This window comes from Bombina bombina, chromosome 4 (genome assembly GCF_027579735.1).
Source record: "Bombina bombina isolate aBomBom1 chromosome 4, aBomBom1.pri, whole genome shotgun sequence".
NCBI lineage: Eukaryota > Metazoa > Chordata > Amphibia > Anura > Bombinatoridae > Bombina > Bombina bombina.
In genome coordinates this window covers 502,433,938-502,458,554 of record NC_069502.1, presented here as the reverse complement: position 1 = coordinate 502,458,554, position 24,617 = coordinate 502,433,938, and the positions used below count along the sequence as shown (strand labels likewise).

At 42.0% G+C, this 24,617-nt stretch overlaps 1 protein-coding gene across 4 annotated transcripts in view; it reads right to left on the bottom strand.

Annotated features, from left to right (window-relative positions):
- The window catches only part of PHF3 (PHD finger protein 3), a 588,626-nt gene that overhangs the window by 252,334 nt on the left and 311,675 nt on the right, over positions 1-24,617 (bottom strand). The window lies entirely within an intron of this gene.

Genomic DNA, 24,617 nt, shown 5'->3' with positions numbered 1-24,617 from the left:
ATGAGCTGTAATCCTTTGAGGCGGAGTTTTACCCGACTCGACATAAGCATGATGAATTAAAGATTTCAACCAAGATGCCAAAGAAATGGCAGAGGCCTTCTGACCTTTCCTAGAACCGGAAAAAATAACGAATAGACTAGAAGTCTTTCGGAAATTCTTAGTAGCTTCAACATAATATTTCAAAGCTCTAACTACATCCAAAGAATGCAATGATCTCTCCTTAGAATTCTTAGGATTAGGACACAATGAAGGAACCACAATTTCTCTACTAATGTTGTTAGAATTCACAACCTTAGGCAAAAATTTAAAAGAAGTTCGCAACACCGCCTTATCCTGATGAAAAATCAGAAAAGGAGACTCACAAGAAAGAGCAGATAATTCAGAAACTCTTCTAGCAGAAGAGATGGCCAAAAGAAACAAAACTTTCCAAGAAAGTAATTTAATGTCCAGTGAATGCATAGGTTCAAACGGAGGAGCTTGAAGAGCCCCTAGAACCAAATTCAAACTTCAAGGAGGAGAAATTGACTTAATAACAGGTTTTATACGAACCAAAGCTTGTATAAAAACAATGAATATCAGGAAGATTAGCAATCTTTCTGTGAAAAAGAACAGAAAGAGCAGAGATTTGTCCTTTCAAGGAACTTGCAGACAAACCTTTATCCAAACCATCCTGAAGAAACTGTAAAATTCTCGGAATTCTAAAAGAATGCCAGGAAAAATGATGAGAAAGACACCAAGAAATGTAAGTCTTCCAGACTCGATAATATATCTTCCTAGATACAGATTTACGAACCTGTAACATAGTATTAATCACAGAGTCAGAGAAACCTCTTTGACTAAGAATCAAGCGTTCAATCTCCACACCTTTAAATTTAAGGATTTGAGATCCTGATGGAAAAAAGGACCTTGCAACAGAAGGTCTGGTCTTAACGGAAGAGTGCACGGTTGGCAAGAGGCCATCCGGACAAGATCCGCATACCAAAACCTGTGAGGCCATGCTGGAGCTACCAGCAGAACAAATGAGCATTCCTTCAGAATCTTGGAGATTATTCTTGGAAGAAGAACTAGAGGCGGAAAGATATAGGCAGGATGATACTTCCAAGGAAGTGACAATGCATCCACTGCTCCCGCTTGAGGATCCCTGGATCTGGACAGATACCTGGGAAGTTTCTTGTTTAGATGAGAGGCCATCAGATCTATTTCTGGAAGTCCCCACATTTGAACAATCTGAAGAAATACCTCTGGGTGAAGAGACCATCCGCCCGGATGTAACGTTTGGCGACTGAGATAATCCGCTTCCCAATTGTCTATACCTGGGATATGAACCGCAGAAATTAGACAGGAGCTGGATTCCGTCCAAACCAGTATTCGAGATACTTCTTTCATAGCCAGAGGACTGTGAGTCCCTCCTTGATGATTGATGTATGCCACAGTTGTGACATTGTCTGTCTGAAAACAAATGAACGATTCTCTCTTTAGAAGAGGCCATGACTGAAGAGCTCTGAAAATTGCACGGAGTTCCAAAATATTGATCGGTAATCTCACCTCCTGAGATTCCCAAACCCCTTGTGCTGTCAGAGACCCCCAAACAGCTCCCCAACCTGTCAGACTTGCATCTGTTGAAATCACAGTCTAGGTTGGAAGAACAAAAGAAGCCCCCTGAACTAAACGATGGTGATCTGTCTGAGAGTGTCGTACAATCGGTTTTAAAGATATCAATTGATATATCTTTGTGTAATCCCTGCACCACTGGTTCAGCATACAGAGCTGAAGAGGTCGCATGTGAAAACGAGCAAAGGGGATCGCGTCCGATGCAGCAGTCATAAGACCTAGAATTTCCATACATAAGGCTACCGAAGGGAATGATTGAGACTGAAGGTTTTGACAAGCTGAAATCAATTTTAGACGTCTCTTGTCTGTCAGAGACAGAGTCATGGACACTGAATCTATCTGGAAACCTAAAAAGGTTACCCTTGTCTGAGGAATCAATGAACTTTTCGGTAAATTGATCCTCCAACCATGATCTCGAAGAAACAATACAAGTCGATTCATATGAGATTCTGCTAAATGTGAAGACTGAGCAAGTACCAAGATATCGTCCAAATAAGGAAATACCACAATACCCTGTTCTCTGATTACAGACAGAAGGGCACCGAGAACCTTTGTAAAAATCCTTGGAGCTGTTGCTAGGCCAAACGGCAGAGCCACAAACTGGTAATGCTTGTCTAGGAAAGAGAATCTCAGAAACTGATAGTGATCTGGATGAATCGGAATATGCAGATATGCATCCTGTAAATCTATTGTGGACATATAATGCCCTTGCTGAACAAAAGGCAGGATAGTCCTTACAGTTACCATTTTGAATGTTGGTATCCTTACATAACGATTCAATATTTTTAGATCCAGAACTGGTCTGAAGGAATTCTCCTTCTTTGGTACAATGAAGAGATTTGAATAAAACCCCGCCCCTGTTCCAGAACTGGAACTGGCATAATTACTCCAGCCAACTCTAGATCTGAAACACATTTCAGAAATGCTTGAGCCTTCGCTGGATTTACTGGGACACGGGAAAGAAAAAATCTCTTTGCAGGAGGCCTTATCTTGAAGCCAATTCTGTACCCGTCTGAAACAATGTTCTGAATCCAAAGATTGTGAATTGAATTGATCCAAATTTCTTTGAAAAAACGTAATCTGCCCCCTACCAGCTGGGATGGAATGAGGGCCGCACCTTCATGTGGACTTGGGAGCTGGCTTTGGTTTTCTAAAAGGCTTGGATTTATTCCAGACTGGAGATGGTTTCCAAACTGATACCGCTCCTGTGGATGAAGGATCAGGCTTTTGTTCCTTATTGTGACGAAAGGAACGAAAACGATTATTAGACCTAAATTTACCTTTAGATTTTTTTATCCTGTGGTAAAAAACAGAATTTATGTTTACCTGATAAATTACTTTCTCCAACGGTGTGTCCGGTCCACGGCGTCATCCTTACTTGTGGGATATTCTCTTCCCCAACAGGAAATGGCAAAGAGCCCAGCAAAGCTGGTCACATGATCCCTCCTAGGCTCCGCCTTCCCCAGTCATTCGACCGACGTAAAGGAGGAATATTTGCATAGGAGAAACCATATGATACCGTGGTGACTGTAGTTAAAGAAAATAAATTATCAGACCTGATTAAAAAACCAGGGCGGGCCGTGGACCGGACACACCCTTGGAGAAAGTAATTTATCAGGTAAACATAAATTCTGTTTTCTCCAACATAGGTGTGTCCGGTCCACGGCGTCATCCTTACTTGTGGGAACCAATACCAAAGCTTTAGGACACGGATGAAGGGAGGGAGCAAATCAGGTCACCTAAATGGAAGGCACCACGGCTTGCAAAACCTTTCTCCCAAAAATAGCCTCAGAAGAAGCAAAAGTATCAAACTTGTAAAATTTGGTAAAAGTGTGCAGTGAAGACCAAGTCGCTGCCTTACATATCTGATCAACAGAAGCCTCTTTCTTGAAGGCCCATGTGGAAGCCACAGCCCTAGTGGAATGAGCTGTGATTCTTTCAGGAGGCTGCCGTCCGGCAGTCTCATAAGCCAATCTGATGATGCTTTTAATCCAAAAAGAGAGAGAGGTAGAAGTTGCTTTTTGACCTCTCCTTTTACCAGAATAAACAACAAACAAGGAAGATGTTTGTCTAAAATCCTTTGTAGCATCTAAATAGAATTTTAGAGCGCGAACAACATCCAAATTGTGCAACAAACGTTCCTTCTTTGAAACTGGATTCGGACACAAAGAAGGCACGACTATCTCCTGGTTAATGTTTTTGTTAGAAACAACTTTCGGAAGAAAACCAGGTTTAGTACGTAAAACCACCTTATCTGCATGGAACACCAGATAAGGAGGAGAACACTGCAGAGCAGATAATTCTGAAACTCTTCTAGCAGAAGAAATTGCAACCAAAAACAAAACTTTCCAAGATAATAACTTAATATCAACGGAATGTAAGGGTTCAAACGGAACCCCCTGAAGAACTGAAAGAACTAAATTGAGACTCCAAGGAGGAGTCAAAGGTTTGTAAACAGGCTTGATTCTAACCAGAGCCTGAACAAAGGCTTGAACATCTGGCACAGCTGCCAGCTTTTTGTGAAGTAACACAGACAAGGCAGAAATCTGTCCCTTCAAGGAACTTGCAGATAATCCTTTCTCCAATCCTTCTTGAAGAAAGGATAGAATCTTAGGAATTTTTACCTTGTCCCAAGGGAATCCTTTAGATTCACACCAACAGATATATTTTTTCCATATTTTGTGGTAAATTTTTCTAGTTACAGGCTTTCTGGCCTGAACAAGAGTATCAATAACAGAATCTGAGAACCCTCGCTTTGATAAGATCAAGCGTTCAATCTCCAAGCAGTCAGTTGGAGTGAGACCAGATTCGGATGTTCGAACGGACCTTGAACAAGAAGGTCTCGTCTCAAAGGTAGCTTCCATGGTGGAGCCGATGACATATTCACCAGGTCTGCATACCAAGTCCTGCGTGGCCACGCAGGAGCTATCAAGATCACCGATGCCCTCTCCTGATTGATCCTGGCTACCAGCCTGGGGATGAGAGGAAACGGTGGGAATACATAAGCTAGTTTGAAGGTCCAAGGTGCTACTAGTGCATCTACTAGAGTCGCCTTGGGATCCCTGGATCTGGACCCGTAGCAAGGAACCTTGAAGTTCTGACGAGAGGCCATCAGATCCATGTCTGGAATGCCCCACAGTTGAGTAATTTGGGCAAAGATTTCCGGATGGAGTTCCCACTCCCCCGGATGTAATGTCTGACGACTCAGAAAATCCGCTTCCCAATTTTCCACTCCTGGGATGTGGATTGCAGACAAGTGGCAGGAGTGAGTCTCCGCCCATTGAATGATTTTGGTCACTTCTTCCATCGCCAGGGAACTCCTTGTTCCCCCCTGATGGTTGATGTACGCAACAGTCGTCATGTTGTCTGATTGAAACCGTATGAACTTGGCCTTTGCTAGCTGAGGCCAAGCCTTGAGAGCATTGAGTATCGCTCTCAGTTCCAGAATATTTATCGGTAGAAGAGATTCTTCCCGAGACCAAAGACCCTGAGCTTTCAGGGGTCCCCAGACCGCGCCCCAGCCCATCAGACTGGCGTCGGTCGTGACAATGACCCACTCTGGTCTGCGGAAGCTCATCCCCTGTGACAGGTTGTCCAGGGACAGCCACCAACGGAGTGAATCTCTGGTCCTCTGATTTACTTGTATCGTCGGAGACAAGTCTGTATAGTCCCCATTCCACTGACTGAGCATGCACAGTTGTAATGGTCTTAGATGAATGCGCGCAAAAGGAACTATGTCCATTGCCGCTACCATCAAACCTATTACTTCCATGCACTGCGCTATGGAAGGAAGAGGAACGGAATGAAGTATTTGACAAGAGTTTAGAAGTTTTGTTTTTCTGGCCTCTGTCAGAAAAATCCTCATCTCTAAGGAGTCTATTATTGTTCCCAAGAAGGGAACCCTCGTTGACGGAGATAGAGAACTCTTTTCTACGTTCACTTTCCATCCGTGAGATCTGAGAAAGGCCAGGACAATGTCCGTGTGAGCCTTTGCTTGAGGAAGGGACGACGCTTGAATCAGAATGTCGTCCAAGTAAGGTACTACTGCAATGCCCCTTGGTCTTAGCACCGCTAGAAGGGACCCTAGTACCTTTGTGAAAATCCTTGGAGCAGTGGCAAATCCGAACGGAAGTGCCACGAACTGGTAATGCTTGTCCAGGAATGCGAACCTTAGGAACCGATGATGTTCCTTGTGGATAGGAATATGTAGATACGCATCCTTTAAATCCACCGTGGTCATGAATTGACCTTCCTGGATGGAAGGAAGAATTGTTCGAATGGTTTCCATTTTGAACGATGGAACCTTGAGAAACTTGTTTAGGATCTTGAGATCTAAGATTGGTCTGAACGTTCCCTCTTTTTTGGGAACTACGAACAGATTGGAGTAGAACCCCATCCCTTGTTCTCCTAATGGAACAGGATGAATCACTCCCATTTTTAACAGGTCTTCTACACAATGTAAGAATGCCTGTTTTTTTATGTGGTCTGAAGACAATTGAGACCTGTGGAACCTCCCCCTTGGGGGAAGCCCCTTGAATTCCAGAAGATAACCTTGGGAGACTATTTCTAGCGCCCAAGGATCCAGAACATCTCTTGCCCAAGCCTGAGCGAAGAGAGAGAGTCTGCCCCCCACCAGATCCGGTCCCGGATCGGGGGCCAACATCTCATGCTGTCTTGGTAGCAGTGGCAGGTTTCTTGGCCTGCTTTCCCTTGTTCCAGCCTTGCATTGGTCTCCAGGCTGGCTTGGCTTGAGAAGTATTACCCTCTTGCTTAGAGGACGTAGCACTTGGGGCTGGTCCGTTTCTACGAAAGGGACGAAAATTAGGTTTATTTTTGGCCTTGAAAGACCTATCCTGAGGAAGGGCGTGGCCCTTGCCCCCAGTGATATCAGAGATAATCTCTTTCAAGTCAGGGCCAAACAGCGTTTTCCCCTTGAAAGGAATGTTAAGCAATTTGTTCTTGGAAGACGCATCCGCTGACCAAGATTTTAACCAAAGCGCTCTGCGCGCCACAATAGCAAACCCAGAATTTTTCGCCGCTAACCTAGCCAATTGCAAAGTGGCGTCTAGGGTGAAAGAATTAGCCAATTTGAGAGCACGGATTCTGTCCATAATCTCCTCATAAGAAGGAGAATTACTAGTGATCGCCTTTTCTAGCTCATCGAACCAGAAACACGCGGCTGTAGTGACAGGGACAATGCATGAAATTGGTTGTAGAAGGTAACCTTGCTGAACAAACATCTTTTTAAGCAAACCTTCTAATTTTTTATCCATAGGATCTTTGAAAGCACAACTATCTTCTATGGGTATAGTGGTGCGTTTGTTTAGAGTAGAAACCGCCCCCTCGACCTTGGGGACTGTCTGCCATAAGTCCTTTCTGGGGTCGACCATAGGAAACAATTTTTTAAATATGGGGGGAGGGACGAAAGGTATACCGGGCCTTTCCCATTCTTTATTTACAATGTCCGCCACCCGCTTGGGTATAGGAAAAGCTTCGGGGGGCCCCCGGGACCTCTAGGAACTTGTCCATTTTACATAGTTTCTCTGGGATGACCAAATTCTCACAATCATCCAGAGTGGATAACACCTCCTTAAGCAGAGCGCGGAGATGTTCCAACTTAAATTTAAATGTAATCACATCAGGTTCAGCTTGTTGAGAAATTTTCCCTGAATCTGAAATTTCTCCCTCAGACAAAACCTCCCTGGCCCCCTCAGACTGGTGTAGGGGCCCTTCAGAAACAATATCATCAGCGTCCTCATGCTCTTCAGTATTTTCTAAAACAGAGCAGTCGCGCTTTCGCTGATAAGTGGGCATTTTGGCTAAAATGTTTTTGATAGAATTATCCATTACAGCCGTTAATTGTTGCATAGTAAGGAGTATTGGCGCGCTAGATGTACTAGGGGCCTCCTGTGTGGGCAAGACTGGTGTAGACGAAGGAGGGGATGATGCAGTACCATGCTTACTCCCCTCACTTGAGGAATCATCTTGGGCATCATTTTCTCTAAATTTTGTGTCACATAAATCACATCTATTTAAATGAGAAGGAACCTTGGCTTCCCTACATTCAGAACACAGTCTATCTGGCAGTTCAGACATGTTAAACAGGCATAAACTTGATAACAAAGTACAAAAAACGTTTTAAAATAAAACCGTTACTGTCACTTTAAATTTTAAACTGAACACACTTTATTACTGCAATTGCGAAAAAGTATGAAGGAATTGTTCAAAATTCACCAAAATTTCACCACAGTGTCTTAAAGCCTTAAAAGTATTGCACACCAAATTTGGAAGCTTTAACCCTTAAAATAACGGAACCGGAGCCGTTTTTATATTTAACCCCTTTACAGTCCCTGGTATCTGCTTTGCTGAGACCCAACCAAGCCCAAAGGGGAATACGATACCAAATGACGCCTTCAGAAAGTCTTTTCTATGTATCAGAGCTCCTCACACATGCATCTGCATGTCATGCTTCTCAAAAACAAGTGCGCAATACAGGCGCGAAAATGAGACTCTGCCTATGATTAGGGAAAGCCCCTAGAGAATAAGGTGTCCAATACAGTGCCTGCCGGTTATTTTACAAAATTCCCAAGAATAAAATAATTCCTCAAGGCTATGGAGTATAAAATATGTTTATATATAAATCGATTTAGCCCAGAAAATGTCTACAGTCTTAAAAAGCCCTTGTGAAGCCCTTATTTACTGTCTGTAATAAAAATGGCTTACCGGATCCCATAGGGAAAATGACAGCTTCCAGCATTACATCGTCTTGTTAGAATGTGTCATACCTCAAGCAGCAAAAGTCTGCTCACTGTTCCCCCAACTGAAGTTAATTCCTCTCAACAGTCCTGTGTGGAACAGCCATCGATTTTAGTAACGGTTGCTAAAATCATTTTCCTCTTACAAACAGAAATCTTCATCTCTTTTCTGTTTCAGAGTAAATAGTACATACCAGCACTATTTTAAAATAACAAACTCTTGATTGAATAATAAAAACTACAGTTAAACACTAAAAAACTCTAAGCCATCTCCGTGGAGATGTTGCCTGTACAACGGCAAAGAGAATGACTGAGGAAGGCGGAGCCTAGGAGGGATCATGTGACCAGCTTTGCTGGGCTCTTTGCCATTTCCTGTTGGGGAAGAGAATATCCCACAAGTAAGGATGACGCCGTGGACCGGACACACCTATGTTGGAGAAAAGTTCATTTCCCTCCAGTAACAGTTGAAATAATAGAATCCAACTGAGAACCAAATAATTTATTACCCTGGAAAGAAAGGGAAAGCAAAGTTGACTTAGAAGACATATCAGCATTCCAAGTCTTAAGCCATAAAGCTCTTCTAGCTAAAATAGCTAGAGACATATACCTGACATCAACCCTAATGATATCAAAGATGGCATCACAAATAAAGTTATTAGCATGTTGAAGAAGATTAACAATGCTATGAGAATTATGATCTGTTACTTGTTGCGCTAAAGCTTCTAACCAAAAAGTTGAAGCTGCAGCAACATCCGCTAAAGATATAGCAGGTCTAAGAAGATTACCTGAACATAAGTAAGCTTTTCTTAGAAAGGATTCAATCTTCCTATCTAAAGGATCCTTAAAGGAAGTACTATCTGCCGTAGGATTAGTAGTACGTTTAGCAAGAGTAGAGACAGCCCCATCAACCTTAGGGATTTTGTCCCAAAACTCTAATCTGTCAGATGGCACAGGATATAATTGCTTAAAACATTTAGAAGGAGTAAATGAATTACCCAAATTATTCCATTCCCTGGAGATTACTTCAGAAATAGCATCAGGGACAGGAAAAACTTCTGGAATAACTACAGGAGATTTAAAAACCTTATCTAAACGTTTAGATTTAGTATCAAGAGGACTAGAATCCTCTATTTCTAATGCAATTAGGACTTCTTTAAGTAAAGAACGAATAAATTCCATTTTAAATAAATATGAAGATTTATCAGCATCAACCTCTGAGACAGAATCCTCTGAACCAGAAGAACCATTATCAGAATAAGAATGATGATGTTCATTTAAAAATTCATCTGAAAAATGAGAAGTTTTAAAAGACTTTGTAGGTTTACTAGAAGGAGGAATAACAGACAAAGCCTTCTTAATGGATTTAGAAACAAAATCTCTTATGTTATCAGGAACACTCTGAGCATTAGATGTTGACGGAACAGCAACAGGTAATGTAACAGTACTAAAGGAAATATTATCTGCATTAACAAGTTTGTCATGACAATCAGTACAAACAACAGCTGGAGGAACAGATACCATAAGTTTACAGCAGATACACTTAGCTTTGGTAGATCCAGCACCAGGCAGCGATTTTCCAGAAGTATCTTCTGACTCAGTGTTAACGTTGGACATCTTGCAATATGTAATAGAAAAAACAACATATAAAGCAAAATTGATCAAATTCCTTAAATGACAGTTTCAGGAATGGGAAAAAATGCCAGTGAACAAGCTTCTAGCAACCAGAAGCAATAAATAATGAGACTTAAATAATGTGGAGACAATAGTGACGCCCATATTTTTTTAGCGCCAAAAAAGATGCCCGCAAAAAAACGTCAAAAATGACGCAACTTCCGGCGACACGTATGACGCCGGAAACAGAACATTTTTTTGCGCCAAAAAAGGCAGCGCCAAGAATGAGGCAATAAAATGAAGCATTTTCAGCCCCCGCGAGCCTAACAGCCCACAGGGAAAAAAGTCAAATTTTAAGGTAAGAAAAATTTTATTTATTCATATGCATTATCCCAAATATGAAACTGACTGTCTGAAATAAGGAACGTTGAACATCCTGAGTCAAGGCAAATAAATGTTTGAATACATATATTTAGAACTTTATAAAAAAAGTGCCCAACCATAGCTTAGAGTGTCACATAAAATAAGACTTACTTACCCCAGGACACTCATCTACAAGTTGTAGAAAGCCAAACCAGTACTGAAACGAAAATCAGTAGAGGTAATGGTATATATAAGAGTATATCGTCGATCTGAAAAGGGAGGTAAGAGATGAATCTCTACGACCGATAACAGAGAACCTATGAAATAGACCCCGTAGAAGGAGATCATTGAATTCAAATAGGCAATACTCTCCTCACATCCCTCTGACATTCACTGCACCCTGAGAGGAAAACCGGGCTCCAACCTGCTGCGGAGCGCATATCAACGTAGAATCTAGCACAAACTTACTTCACCACCTCCATAGGAGGCAAAGTTTGTAAAACTGATTTGTGGGTGTGGTGAGGGGTGTATTTATAGGCATTTTGAGGTTTGGGAAACTTTGCCCCTCCTGGTAGGAATGTATATCCCATACGTCACTAGCTCATGGACTCTTGCTAATTACATGAAAGAAAACCCTTGCGTATTAGCCATAAATTTGTGTTTACTTTTTAGATTCGCTTTCAGTGTTCTTATCACATGTGCTTGTCAAACCTCCTATCAAGTATGTATAATTCCCCGATCATAACATCTAATGTTTAGTGTTATTGGCAATCTAGCCAACTTACTGTCATATGTGATCCTCATTATAGTACCCGTGTGCTGGGTGTAAGATGTATGGTACAGGTTCCGTTTTCTGTATTTGTTATTCTGGTTGTCATGGTAACCGTAACTGGCCGGAACTACTTGGCGTGGGGATCTACTAATATTCTCATATGTATGAATGGTATTCTGTAACATATGTCTAAATATTTTTTAAACAATGTAGCCCCTCTAATGGTGTGATGTATTGGCACTAGACAGTATATAACCATAGTATGGTACTAAGTTAGCCCACATATAATAACACTATTACACCAGTCATAGGGCAATTAAATAAATACATTATTTATACTGACATTGTAATTTATGCCAATATTTTTTCTAGTTACTATGCATTGCTGCATAATCTACTATATTCTACTGCAAGATGCCAATTAATATAAGAATTTGCCAAAAGGTATTAGAATGGTAAAATTTAGCTATCAAAGCTTATATTGTTTTTATAGCTGAAATATTTATATCCTAGAGAGATGTTGGGGTATACATATATACAGTTCCTGTATTGGTATGATGTCCCTCAGTAATGTTCCTTATAGGACCCTTGTGGTCATTCCTCGCTGTTTCCCCTAATTTAGGGTACTGTTGGTATATCTTGGTTAGGTATATATTGCTCTATGTGGTATTCATGATCTGCTATGTCCCATGTGTACACCATGCTCTGGCCCCTCCTGTAAGGGGTTATTTCTCTGCCTGTGTCCTTTTGTAGGGACTATCACCGCGATTATCTGGCTCACTGTTTTAGATACAGGAGAAGTATTTCTTTTAAAAGGACAACTCACCTAAGTGGGCCACTTGTTCCACGAGTGGTGGGTGGCACCTCCGTGTCTCCCTCCTACCCAGACTTTTGGTATATGCTAGAAGGTTCACCCCCTCTAGGGACAAGCCATCTGCGACACCAAAACACACAAGTTTATACCACTGGCTGTGCCTCGTAATGTGTCTCCGATTTAAATGAGCACTTTATAATCTGCGGGAGAGTTAATTCCCCCTGGGGCTATAGTGCCCAGTCTGTACATCCATTCCGCTTCTCGCCTCAATAAGGTTTTGTTCCGATCTCCTCCTCTATCCAGTGGGGGGATATGATCGAGTATGTATCTGATGGTTGATACTTGATGGGACATTAGTGCACACTGTATGGCGACAGGTTGTTCCGAGTCTCCTTCACTGAGTGCTAATCGTATAGCTCGCCTATTAACACGGTACAGTGGAAGGTATATATATATATATATATATATATATATATATATATATACCTGTTATATACCTGTATATATCTGTGTGTGTGTGTGTACATATATTGTTATCCCTAACCCTCCTTTATACGAGGTCTTTAGTAACGCTAACCTGATGTGCTTGTGCGGTCCCATTTACTTACAGCTTGTAATACGAGTGCAATTTAACTCTTTTAATCTATCCCTTAGTCACCAAAAGGTACATATTTACCTTTAAAAGATCTCTGTTTAAAAGATTATTTTTCTACTGTCATCGCCACTCTTTCTTTAAATCCAAAACATCTGTTCTCCATTTTTAACATCCTTCCCCACTCACCCCTACCTCCTATTTCCACTTCTTTCTCAGCTCAAGATTTTGCCAACCACTTCACCAACAAAACTGATTCCATCAAAAATGAAATAATCTCTCCACACACTACTAGTCTCCAACACCCTCAATCGATCACCACAAAACCACAGATTCAGCTTTTTTGCTCCTGCTACTGAGGAAGCAGATTATGCACTTATATCCTCCTCTTACCTCATTACCTGCTCTCAGATCTCTCTTTCACTCCCCAAATCCAGTCTTTGGCCAATTCCTGCCACCTTCACCTTAAAAACATCTCTGAAATTTGCCACTTCCTCACACAAGACACAACAAAGTATTTAATCAACTCTCTCATCATTTCCCACCTTGACTATTGCAACTCCATCCTCTCCGGCCTTCTAAGCTGCCTTCTCTCTCCCTTACAATCCATAATAAATGCCTCTCCCAGGCTGATCTTCCTTACAAGTAGCTCCTCATCTGGTGCACCTCTCTGCCAGTCCATTCACTGGCTTCCTCTAGCTTCCAGAATTAAACACAAAATTCTGACTCTGACATACAAGGTCCTCAACTGTACTTCTACCCCTCCATATCTTAAACCTTGTCTCCAGATACTCTTCCTCCCGTCCCCTTTGCTCTGCTCATGACCTCCTTCTCTCTTATTACCTCCTCACATTCCCATCTAAAAGACTGCTCCAGATTGGCCCCTTTTTTGTTGAACTCTCTGCCTTGCTTCACAAGACTCTCCCCTAGTTTTCAAACTTTCAAACACTAACATTTTCTTATCTTAGTTCCTCTCCTCCTTTAGTTATCACCTTAAACCCTCTTAGCATGTAAGCCTACGACCCAAGCTGTTTTGTAGATCACCTTCAGAAGACCTGATTTACAACAGTTAAAGTCTTGTGGCAGGGTCCTCTATCCCTTTGTCTCCCATAATTGTTACCTTGCACATTAGACCCATATTTTTAGGGCTGCGGAATCTGTTGGTGCTCTACAAATAACGGATAATAATAATAAAAAGTCTAATGATAATCTTATTTATTTTGATGTGCCAAGTTAGCGAGAGACATAAATGAGCTCTTGCTCTGAACTAAGAAATAACTGTGTAGTATGATGCAGGGTAAGAAACCACTTACTTTTTTTCAAGAAAGGGTTGCCCAAAAAAAGGGGGGAAAAAAAAATATTATGCAGTTTTTTACTTTAACCCCTTGAGTGCTAACGACGGCTCTGAGCCATCGCAAATATTCCTAGTCAGGTGCTGACAACGGCTCAGAGCCATCGCTAGCACTCACCCACCTTAAGCGCAATCTGGGGGCTCCCACCTACTCCCACCCCGGTGATCTGGCCTGTATAGTGACAGTCATCGCCGGGGCTTGACGTTTCACACTGTGACGTCACCGCGCAACTTTATTGATAACTGACAATTGTCAGTTATAGGGAGATTGGGCATGCTGCTTAGAAGCCTGTATCTCAGGCATCTAAGCAGCTACAGACCCCCAAGACCCACCGTTGGAAAGGTAATCACCTAACTGTATAAGTCTTGGGAATCTGTGGGGGAAAAAAAGTATTAAACAATATTTTAAAAAATAAATAAAAAAAATAGATGTGGGGGTCTTTAGCGGCTCATAAAGATCAAAATTGCCTAGAGACCCCAAAATATATTTTCTAAAAATAAACTAGTATATCTTTTAAAAAAAAAAATGGTTAATGTATTCTAGCTAAATGATCACTGTAGTAATCAGTGTAAATGCAGTGATCACTTAGCTATGAAATGTCACATTCAATATTGCTCCTAATATTATATTTGTAATCCCATGATCACCTAGATAATGTGGTTACAAATTACCAATAGTAAGGGGATGCTTTTTATGAAAAACTAATAATATTTTTATTAGCAGTCTTTTGGCCTGTGTATTAGGTAAGTAAACATCCTCTTTGCTCAGCTCTCCCCATAGTCTAAAATCCTTCCATTTTTGCTACAAAAAGCTTATTTTTTGCAGTAAAATGTATATCTTTTATTTCTAGCAGCATAATTTCTTTGAAAATATATTTATTTTTGAATAGAGAATTATGGTTAAGCATCTGATGAGTGCTAAGGAAGCAGCTGAGATTCTTATGAACTCAGACTCTGATTTCTTTTTTGATGACACATCTGCTGCAGAAGATTCGGACAGCAACTTTTTCCCTGGGCTGTCATCATATAGTGACAGTTCAAGTAAGACAGATGAACTAACTGAGCCACGGCCTGGCCGCAGACAGTTCAGAGCCGTCAGTTCCCGTGGCAGAGGGATGGCAACAACATCTGCAGTGGTCCCACAGCATACTGTTGGATTCATGGGAGATGTTGCAACGGCATCTGCAGTGGCCACACAGCATACTGTGGAAGTCATGGGCATGGGGGATGTTGCAACAACATCCTCAGTGCCCACACAGCACACTGTGGGAGTCATGGGCATGAGACATGTTGCATTCCCAGGTGCAAGTAGGCCTGTTCCAAGCTACAACTGGACCTCCCCTAATATGGTTCAGCCAGTGTTGCCTCCATTTACTAGCAATTCTGGCCTCTTGGTGGGCACTGCAAATTGTGAACCCATTAACTACTTTCAGTTGCTTGTGGATCATGAGTTCTTAGAATTTATTGTTCAGCAGACAAATATGTATGCTGAGAATTTTTTTCAAAATACTGGTGCAGAATTTAGCCGCCATGCCAGAGCACATCGGTGGACTGCGACCAATTTGCAAGAGATGAGGAAATTCTGGGGCCTCACTCTGCTAATGTGGATTGTGCAAAAGCCAAGCATAGCCTCATATTGGTCAAAGCAGTCTACTCAGATGACCTCTATCTTCCCTGCTACAATAACCAGGGACAGATATATGGTACTGATCAAGATTTTGCATTATAGTAATAATGAAAATGCTCTGCCACAGGACAACCCGAACATGACCGACTGCTTAAAATAAGGCCTGTTCTTGACCATTTATTGGCAATTATTTCAATTGCTATATAGCAAGGGCACTGTTGCGTGCGGCACAATCTGTGGCAATCGCAAAGGCTTTCCAACTCACATGTTCAGAAAGCAAAAGATAGAAGAGACCACAGCTTTGTGATGGTCCTTGTGTATGGGAACATGCAGGTACGCTTCTTTTAAATCGACCATTGTCATAAATTGACCCTCTTGAACGAAGGGAAGAATGGAACGAATAGTTTCCATCTTGAAGGACGGTACTCTGAGGAATTTGTTTAGGCTTTTGAGATCTAGAATTGGTCTGAAAGTTCCCTCTTTTTTGGGAACCACAAACAGATTGGAGACCCTGCTCCTGTCTCGGGACAGGAACTATCACTCCTAGGTCGGAAAGGTCTTTAACACAGTATAAGAATGCCTCTCTTTTTGTCTGGTCTACAGATAATCTTGAGAGAAGAAAACTGCCCCTGGGAGGAAAGGTTTTGAACTCTAGTTTGTATCCCTGGGACACAATGTCCACCGCCCAGGGATCCTGAACATCCCGAACCCAAGCCTGAACGAAGAAAGAAAGTCTGCCCCCCACAAGATTCGGTCCCGGATCGGGGGCAGACTCTTCATGCTGTCTTTGAGTCAATAGCAGGCTTCTTGGATTGTTTTCGCTTGTTCCAGGACTGGTTAGGCCTCCAGGAAGGCTTAGACTGTTTCTGTTTGGAAGAAGGAGAGGAAGGCTTATTTTTGAAGTTTCAAAAGGAACGGAAACTGCTCTGACGTCCCTTCTGCTCATTTCTCTTGTCCTGAGGGAGGAAAACATAATTTATGTAAGAACTTACCTGATAAAACATAATTTATGCTTACCTGATAAATTTATTTCTCTTGTAGTGTGTTCAGTCCACGGGTCATCCATTACTTATGGGATATATTCTCCTTCCCAACAGGAAGTTGCAAGAGGATCACCCAAGCAGAGCTGCTATATAGCTCCTCCCCTCACATGTCATATCCAGTCATTCGACCGAAACAAGACGAGAAAGGAAAAACTATAGGGTGCAGTGGTGACTGGAGTTTTAATTAAAATTTAGAACTGCCTCAAAAAAAGACAGGGCGGGCCGTGGACTGAACACACTACAAGAGAAATAAATTTATCAGGTAAGCATAAATTATGTTTTCTCTTGTTAAGTGTGTTCAGTCCACGGGTCATCCATTACTTATGGGATACCAATACCAAAGCTAAAGTACACGGATGATGGGAGGGACAAGGCAGGAACATTAAACAGAAGGAACCACTGCCTGTAGAACCTTTCTCCCAAAAATAGCCTCCGAAGAAGCAAAAGTGTCAAATTTGTAAAATTCTGAAAAGGTATGAAGTGAAGACCAAGTTGCAGCCTTGCAAATCTGTTCAACAGAGGCCTCATTTTTAAAGGCCCAGGTGGAAGCCACAGCTCTAGTGGAATGAGCTGTAATTCTTTCAGGAGGCTGCTGTCCAGCAGTCTCTTAGGCTAAACGTATTATGCTACGAAGCCAAAAAGAGAGAGAGGTGGCCGAAGCCTTTTGACCTCTCCTCTGACCAGAATAAACGACAAACAGAGAAGAAGTTTGCCTGTAAGTAGAACTTCAGGGCACGGACTACGTCCAGATTATGCAAAAGACGTTCCTTCTTTGAGGAAGGATTAGGACATAATGAAGGAACAACAATCTCTTGATTGATATTCCTGTTAGAAACAACCTTAGGTAAAAACCCAGGTTTAGTACGCAGAACTACCTTGTCTGAATGAAAAATCAGATAAGGAGAATCGCAATGTAAGGCAGATAACTCAGAGACTCTTCGAGCCGAGGAAATAGCCATCAAAAACAGAACTTTACAAGATAAAAGCTTAATATCAATGGAATGAAGGGGTTCAAACGGAACACCCTGAAGAACTTTAAGAACCAAGTTTAAGCTCCACGGAGGAGCAACAGTTTTAAACACAGGCTTAATCCTAGCCAAAGCCTGACAAAAAGCCTGGACGTCTGGATTCTCTGCCAGACGTTTGTGTAAAAGAATAGATAGAGCAGAAATCTGTCCCTTTAACGAACTAGCGGATAAACCCTTTTCTAAACCTTCTTGTAGAAAAGCCAATATCCTAGGAATCCTAACCTTACTCCATGATTAACTCTTGGATTCACACCAATATAAATATTTACGCCATATCTTATGGTAAATTTTTCTGGTAACAGGTTTCCGAGCCTGTATTAATGTATCAATTACCGACTCCGAAAAACCACGCTTTGATAGAATCAAGCGTTCCATCTCCATGCAGTCAGCCTCAGAGAAATTAGGCTTGGATGGTTGAAAGGACCCTGAATTAGAAGGTCCTGCCTCAGAGGCAGAGACCATGGTGGGCAGGACGACATGTCCACTAGGTCTGCATACCAGGTCCTGCGTGGCCACGCAGGCGCTATCAGAATCACCGAAGCTCTCTCCTGTTTGATCCTGGCAATCAGTCGAGGTAGCAACGGAAATGGAGGAAACACATAAGCCATGTTGAAAACCCAAGGGGCTGCTAATGCATCTACCAGCACCGCTCCCGGGTCCCTGGACCTGGATCCGTAACAAGGAAGCTTGGCGTTCTGGCGAGATGCCATGAGATCCAGCTCCGGTTCGCCCCAACGAAGAATCAGTTGAGCAAACACCTCCGGGTGAAGTTCCCACTCCCCCGGATGAAAGGTCTGGCGACTTAGAAAATCCGCCTCCCAGTTCTCCACGCCTGGGATGTAGATCGCTGACAGATGACAAGAGTGAGACTCTGCCCAGCGAATTATCTTCGAGACTTCCAACATCGCTAGGGAACTCCTAGTTCCCCCTTGATGATTGATGTAAGCCACAGTCGTGATGTTGTCCGACTGAAATCTGATGAACCTCAGTGTTGCTAACTGAGGCCAAGCTAGAAGAGCATTGAATATTGCTCTTAACTACAGAATGTTTATTGGGAGGAGTTTCTCCTCCTGAGTCCACGATCCCTGAGCCTTCAGGGAGTTCCAGACTGCACCCCAGCCTAGTAGGCTTGCATCTGTTGTTACAATCGTCCAATCTGGTCTGCGAAAAGTCATTCCTTTGGACAGATTAACCCGCGACAACCACCAGAGAAGAGAATCTCTGGCCTCCTGGTCCAGATTTAGTAAAGGGGACAGATCTGAGTAATCCCCATTCCACTGACTTAGCATGCATAGTTGCAGCGGTCTGAGATGCAGGCGCGCAAATGGCACTATGTCCATCGCCGCGACCATTAAGCCGATTACTTCCATGCACTGAGCTACTGATGGGCTTGGAATGGAATGAAGGACACGGCAAGCATTTAGGATTTTTGATAACCTGGACTCCGTCAGGTAAATCTTCATCTCTAAAGAATCTATAAGAGTCCCTAGAAAGGGAACCCTTGTGAGTGGTAACAGAGAACTCTTTTCCATGTTCACTTTCCACCCATGCGACCTCAGAAATGCTAGAACTATCTCTGTATGAGACTTTGCATTTTGAAAACTTGACGCTTGTATCAGAATGTCGTCTAGGTACGGAGCCACCGCTATGCCTCGCGGTCTTAGTACCGCCAGAAGCGAGCCCAGAACCTTTGTAAAAATTCTCGGGGCCATAGCCAACCCGAAGGGAAGAGCTACAAACTGGTAATGCCTGTCTAGAAAGGCAAACCTTAGGTACCGATAATGATCTTTGTGAATCGGTATGTGAAGGTAGGCATCCTTTAAGTCCACTGTGGTCATATATTGACCCTCTTGGATCATGGGTAGGATTGTTCGAATAGTTTCCATGCTGAACGATGGAACCCTTAGGAATTTGTTTAAGACCTTCAGGTCCAAGATTGGCCTGAAGGTTCCCTCTTTTTCGGGAACCACAAACAGATTGGAGTAAAACCTTGCCCTTGTTCCGTCCGCGGAACCGGGTGGATCACTCCCATTACTAAGAGGTCTTGTACACATCGTAGAAATGCCTCTTTCTTTATTAGATTTGTTGATAACCTTGACAGATGAAATCTCCCTTGTGGAGGAGAAGTTTTGAAGTCCAGAAGGTATCCCTGAGATATTATCTCCAATGCCCAGGGATCCTGGACATCTCTTGCCCAGGCCTGGGCGAAGAGAGAAAGTCTGCCCCCCACTAGATCCGTTTCCAGATAGGGGGCCCTTTCTTCATGCTGTCTTATAGGCAGAAGTAGGTTTTCTGGCCTGCTTGCCCTTTTCCAGGACTGGTTGCCTTTCCAACCCTGTCTGTAACGAGTAGCAGTCCCTTCCTGTTTTGGAGCGAAGGAAGTTGATGCTGCTCCTGCCTTGAAATTACGAAAGGCACGAAAATTAGACTGTTTGGCCTTTGATTTGGCCCTGTCCTGAGGAAGGGTGTGACCCTTACCACCAGTAATGTCAGCAATAATTTCTTTCAAGCCGGGCCCGAATAAGGTTTGCCCTTTGAAAGGAATATTAAGCAATTTAGATTTAGAAGTTACATCTGCTGACCAGGATTTAAGCCATAGCGCTCTGCGCGCCTGGATGGCGAATCCGGAATTCTTAGCCGTGAGTTTGGTCAAATGCACAACGGCATCCGAAACAAATGCATTAGCTAGCTTAAGGGCTTTAAGCTTGTTCATAATCTCATCCAATGGTGCTGTGCGAATAGCCTCTTCCAGAGACTCAAACCAGAATGCCGCTGCAGCAGTGACAGGCGCAATGCATGCAAGGGGCTGTAATATAAAACCTTGTTGAACAAACATTTTCTTAAGGTAACCCTCCAATTTTTTATCCATTGGATCTGAGAAAGCACAACTATCCTCCACCGGGATAGTGGTACGCTTGGCTAAAGTAGAAACTGCTCCCTCCACCTTAGGGACCGTCTGCCATAAGTCTCGTGTGGTGGCGTCTATTGGGAACATTTTTCTAAATATCGGAGGAGGGGAAAAGGGCACACCGGGTCTATCCCACTCCTTGCTAATAATCTCTGTAAGCCTTTTAGGTATAGGAAAAACGTCAGTACACACTGGTACCGCATAGTATTTATCCAGCCTACATAATTTCTCTGGGATTGCAACCGTGTCGCAATCATTCAGAGCCGCTAACACCTCCCCTAGCAATACACGGAGGTTCTCAAGCTTAAATTTAAAATTTGAAATTTCTGAATCCGGTCTCCCCGGATCAGATCCGTCACCCACAGAATGAAGCTCTCCGTCCTCATGTTCAGCAAATTGTGACGCAGTATCGGACATGGCTCTCGTGTCATCGGCGCGCTCTGTCCTTAACCCAGAGTTATCGCGCTTGCCTCGTAATTCAGGCAAATTAGATAATACTTCTTTCATAACATTAGCCATATCATGCAAAGTGATTTGTAAGGGCCTTGATGTACTTGGCGCCACAATCTCACGCACCTCCTGAGCGGGAGGCGAAGGTACTGACACGTGAGGAGAGTTAGGCGCATAATTTCCCCCTCGTTGTCTGGTGATAATTTCTTTACCAGTAAAGACTGACTTTTATTTAAAGTAACATCAATACAATTGGTACACATATTTCTATTGGGCTCCACATTGGCTTTTAAAAATAATGAACAAGTAGATTCATCTGTATCAGACATGTTTAAACAGACTAGCAATGAAGGCTAGCAAGCTTGGAAAAAAAAATTTCAATAAATTTACAAGCAATAGAAAAAACGCTGCAGCGCTTTTAAAAACACAAAAAAACTGTCACAGTTGAAATAACAATGAACTAACTCAGTTATAGCCAACAATTATAACAGTAAATGTATGAATTTAGCAGAGGATTGCACCCACTAGCAAACGGATGATTAAACCCTCAATACCCAAAAAACAGATAATCAATTTAAGATTTAACGCTTTTATCACAGTCAAACACACTGTCACAGGTCTGCTGTGACTGATTACCTCCCTCAAAAATGAATTTTGAAGACCCCTGAGCTCTCTGGAGACGTCCTGGATCAAGGAGGAAGAAGCAGGAAGACTGTGCTAGAATTTTAAATGCGCAACTAGGCGCTAAAAAAGAACCCTCCCACTCATATTACAACAGTGGGAGACCTGTTACAACGGTTTCTATGCAGAAATATACGTTAGCCATATGGAAAAAAATCATGCCCAAAAAGATTTATCACCAAAGTACCTCACAAAACGAATAACATGCCAGTAAACGTTTTAAAAACAACTTTCCAGTGTTATGCAAAGTTATCACTAAGCCTGCTACCAGTTGCTTCTACTGCAGTTAAGGCTCATACATTTATTTCAGTATTAACAGTATTTTCTCAGTCAAATTCTAGTCCCTAGAAAATAACTCAACTGTGCATACATTTATCAGCCTGATACCAGTCGCTACTACTGCATTAAAGGCTGTACTTACATCATATGGGTAACAGCAGTGTTTTCTTAATCAATTCCATTCCTAGAAAATATTACTGCACATACCTCATTTGCGGGGAACCCCGCATGCTATTCCCTTTTCTGAAGTTACCCCACTCCTCAGAATGTGCGAGAACAGCCAGTGGATCTTAGTTACGTCTGCTAAGATCATAGAAAACGCAGGCAGATTCTTCTTCTAAATACTGCCTGAGAGAAAAAAACAGCACACTCCGGTGCCATTTTAAAATAATAAACTTTTGATTGAAGAATAATTAGGTAAAAAACTCCTATCTCCTCTCGCGACCTCCTTCTTTGTTGAGACTTGCAAGAGAATGACTGGATATGACATGTGAGGGGAGGAGCTATATAGCAGCTCTGCTTGGGTGATCCTCTTGCAACTTCCTGTTGGGAAGGAGAATATATCCCATAAGTAATGGATGACCCGTGGACTGAACACACTTAACAAGAGAAATTAATTTCTTTCATATTGGCAAGAGTCCATGAGCTAGTGACATATGGGATATACAATCCTACCAGGATTTCCCAAAACTCAAAATGCCTATAAATACACCCCTCACCACACCCACAATTCAGTTTAACGAATAGCCAAGCAGTGGGGTGATAAAGAAAGGGCTAGAAAGCATCAACAAAGGAAATTTGGAAATAATTGTGCTTTATACAAAAAAACATAATTTATGTAAGAACTTACCTGATAAATTCATTTATTTCATATTAGCAAGAATCCATGAGCTAGTGACGTATGGGATATACATTCCTACCAGGAGGGGCAAAGTTTCCGAAACCTCAAAATGCCTACAAATACACCCCTCACCACACCCACAAATCAGTTTAACGTATAGCCAAGAAGTGGGGTGATAAGAAAAAAAGTGCAAAAAGCATAAAAAATAAGGAATTGGAATAATTGTGCTTTATACAAAAAAATCAAAACCACCACAAAAAAGGGTGGGCCTCATGGACTCTTGCTAATATGAAAGAAATGAATTTATCAGGTAAGTTCTTACATAAATTATGTTTTCTTTCATGTAATTAGCAAGAGTCCATGAGCTAGTGACGTATGGGATAATGACTACCCAAGATGTGGATCTTCCACGCAAGAGTCACTAGAGAGGGAGGGATAAAATAAAGACAGCCAATTACGCTGAAAATAACCCACACCCAAAATAAAGTTTAAATCTTATAATGAAAAAAACTGAAATTATAAGCAGAAGAATCAAACTGAAACAGCTGCCTGAAGTACTTTTCTACCAAAAACTGCTTCAGAAGTAGAAAACACATCAAAATGGTAGAATTTAGTAAAAGTATGCAAAGAAGACCAAGTTGCAGCTTTGCAAATCTGATCAACCGAAGCTTCATTCCTAAATGCCCAGGAAGTAGAAACTGACCTAATAGAATGAGCTGTAATCCTTTGAGGCAGAGTTTTACCCGACTCGACATAAGCATGATGAATTAAAAATTTCAACCAAGATGCCAAAGAAATGGCAGAGGCCTTCTGACCTTTCCTAGAACCGGAAAAGATAACAAATAGACTATAAGTCTTTCGGAAATTCTTAGTAGCTTCAACATAATATTTCAAAGCTCTAACTACATCCAAAGAATGCAATGATTTCTCCTTAGAATTCTTAGGATTAGGACATAATGAAGGAACTACAATTTCTCTACTAATGTTGTTAGAATTCATAACCTTAGGTAAAAATTTAAAAGAAGTTCGCAACACCGCCTTATCCTGATGAAAAATCAGAAAAGGAGACTCACAAGAAAGAGCAGATAATTCAGAAACTCTTCTAGCAGAAGAGATGGCCAAAAGAAACAAAACTTTCCAAGAAAGTAATTTAATGTCTTATGAATGCATAGATTCAAACGGAGGCGCTTGAAGAGCCCCCAGAACCAAATTCAAACTCCAAGGAGGAGAAATTGACTTAATGACGTGTTTTATACGAACCAAAGCTTGTACAAAACAATGAATATCAGGAAGATTAGCAATCTTTCTATGAAAAAGAACAGAAAGAGCAGAGATTTGTCCTTTCAAGGAACTTGCAGACAAACCTTTATCCAAACCATCCTGAAGAAACTGTAAAATTCTCGGAATTCTAAAAGAATGCCAGGAAAAGTGATGAGAAAGACACCAAGAAATGTAAGCCTTCCAGACTCTATAATATATCTTCCTAGATACAGATTTACGAGCCTGTAACATAGTATTAATCACAGAGTCAGAGAAACATCTTTGACTAAGAATCAAGCGTTCAATCTCCATACCTTTAAATTTAAGGATTTGAGATCCTGATGGAAAAAAGGACCTTGCGACAGAAGGTCTGGTCATAACGGAAGAGTCCACGGTTGACAAGAGGCCATCCGGACAAGATCCGCATACCAAAACCTGTGAGGCCATGCTGGAGCCACCAGCAGAACAAACGAGCATTCCTTCAGAATCTTGGAGATTACTCTTGGAAGAAGAACTAAAGGCGGAAAGATATAGGCAGGATGATACGTCCAAGGAAGTGACAATGCATCCACTGCTTCCGCTTGAGGATCCCTGGATCTGGACAGATACCTGGGAAGTTTCTTGTTTAGAT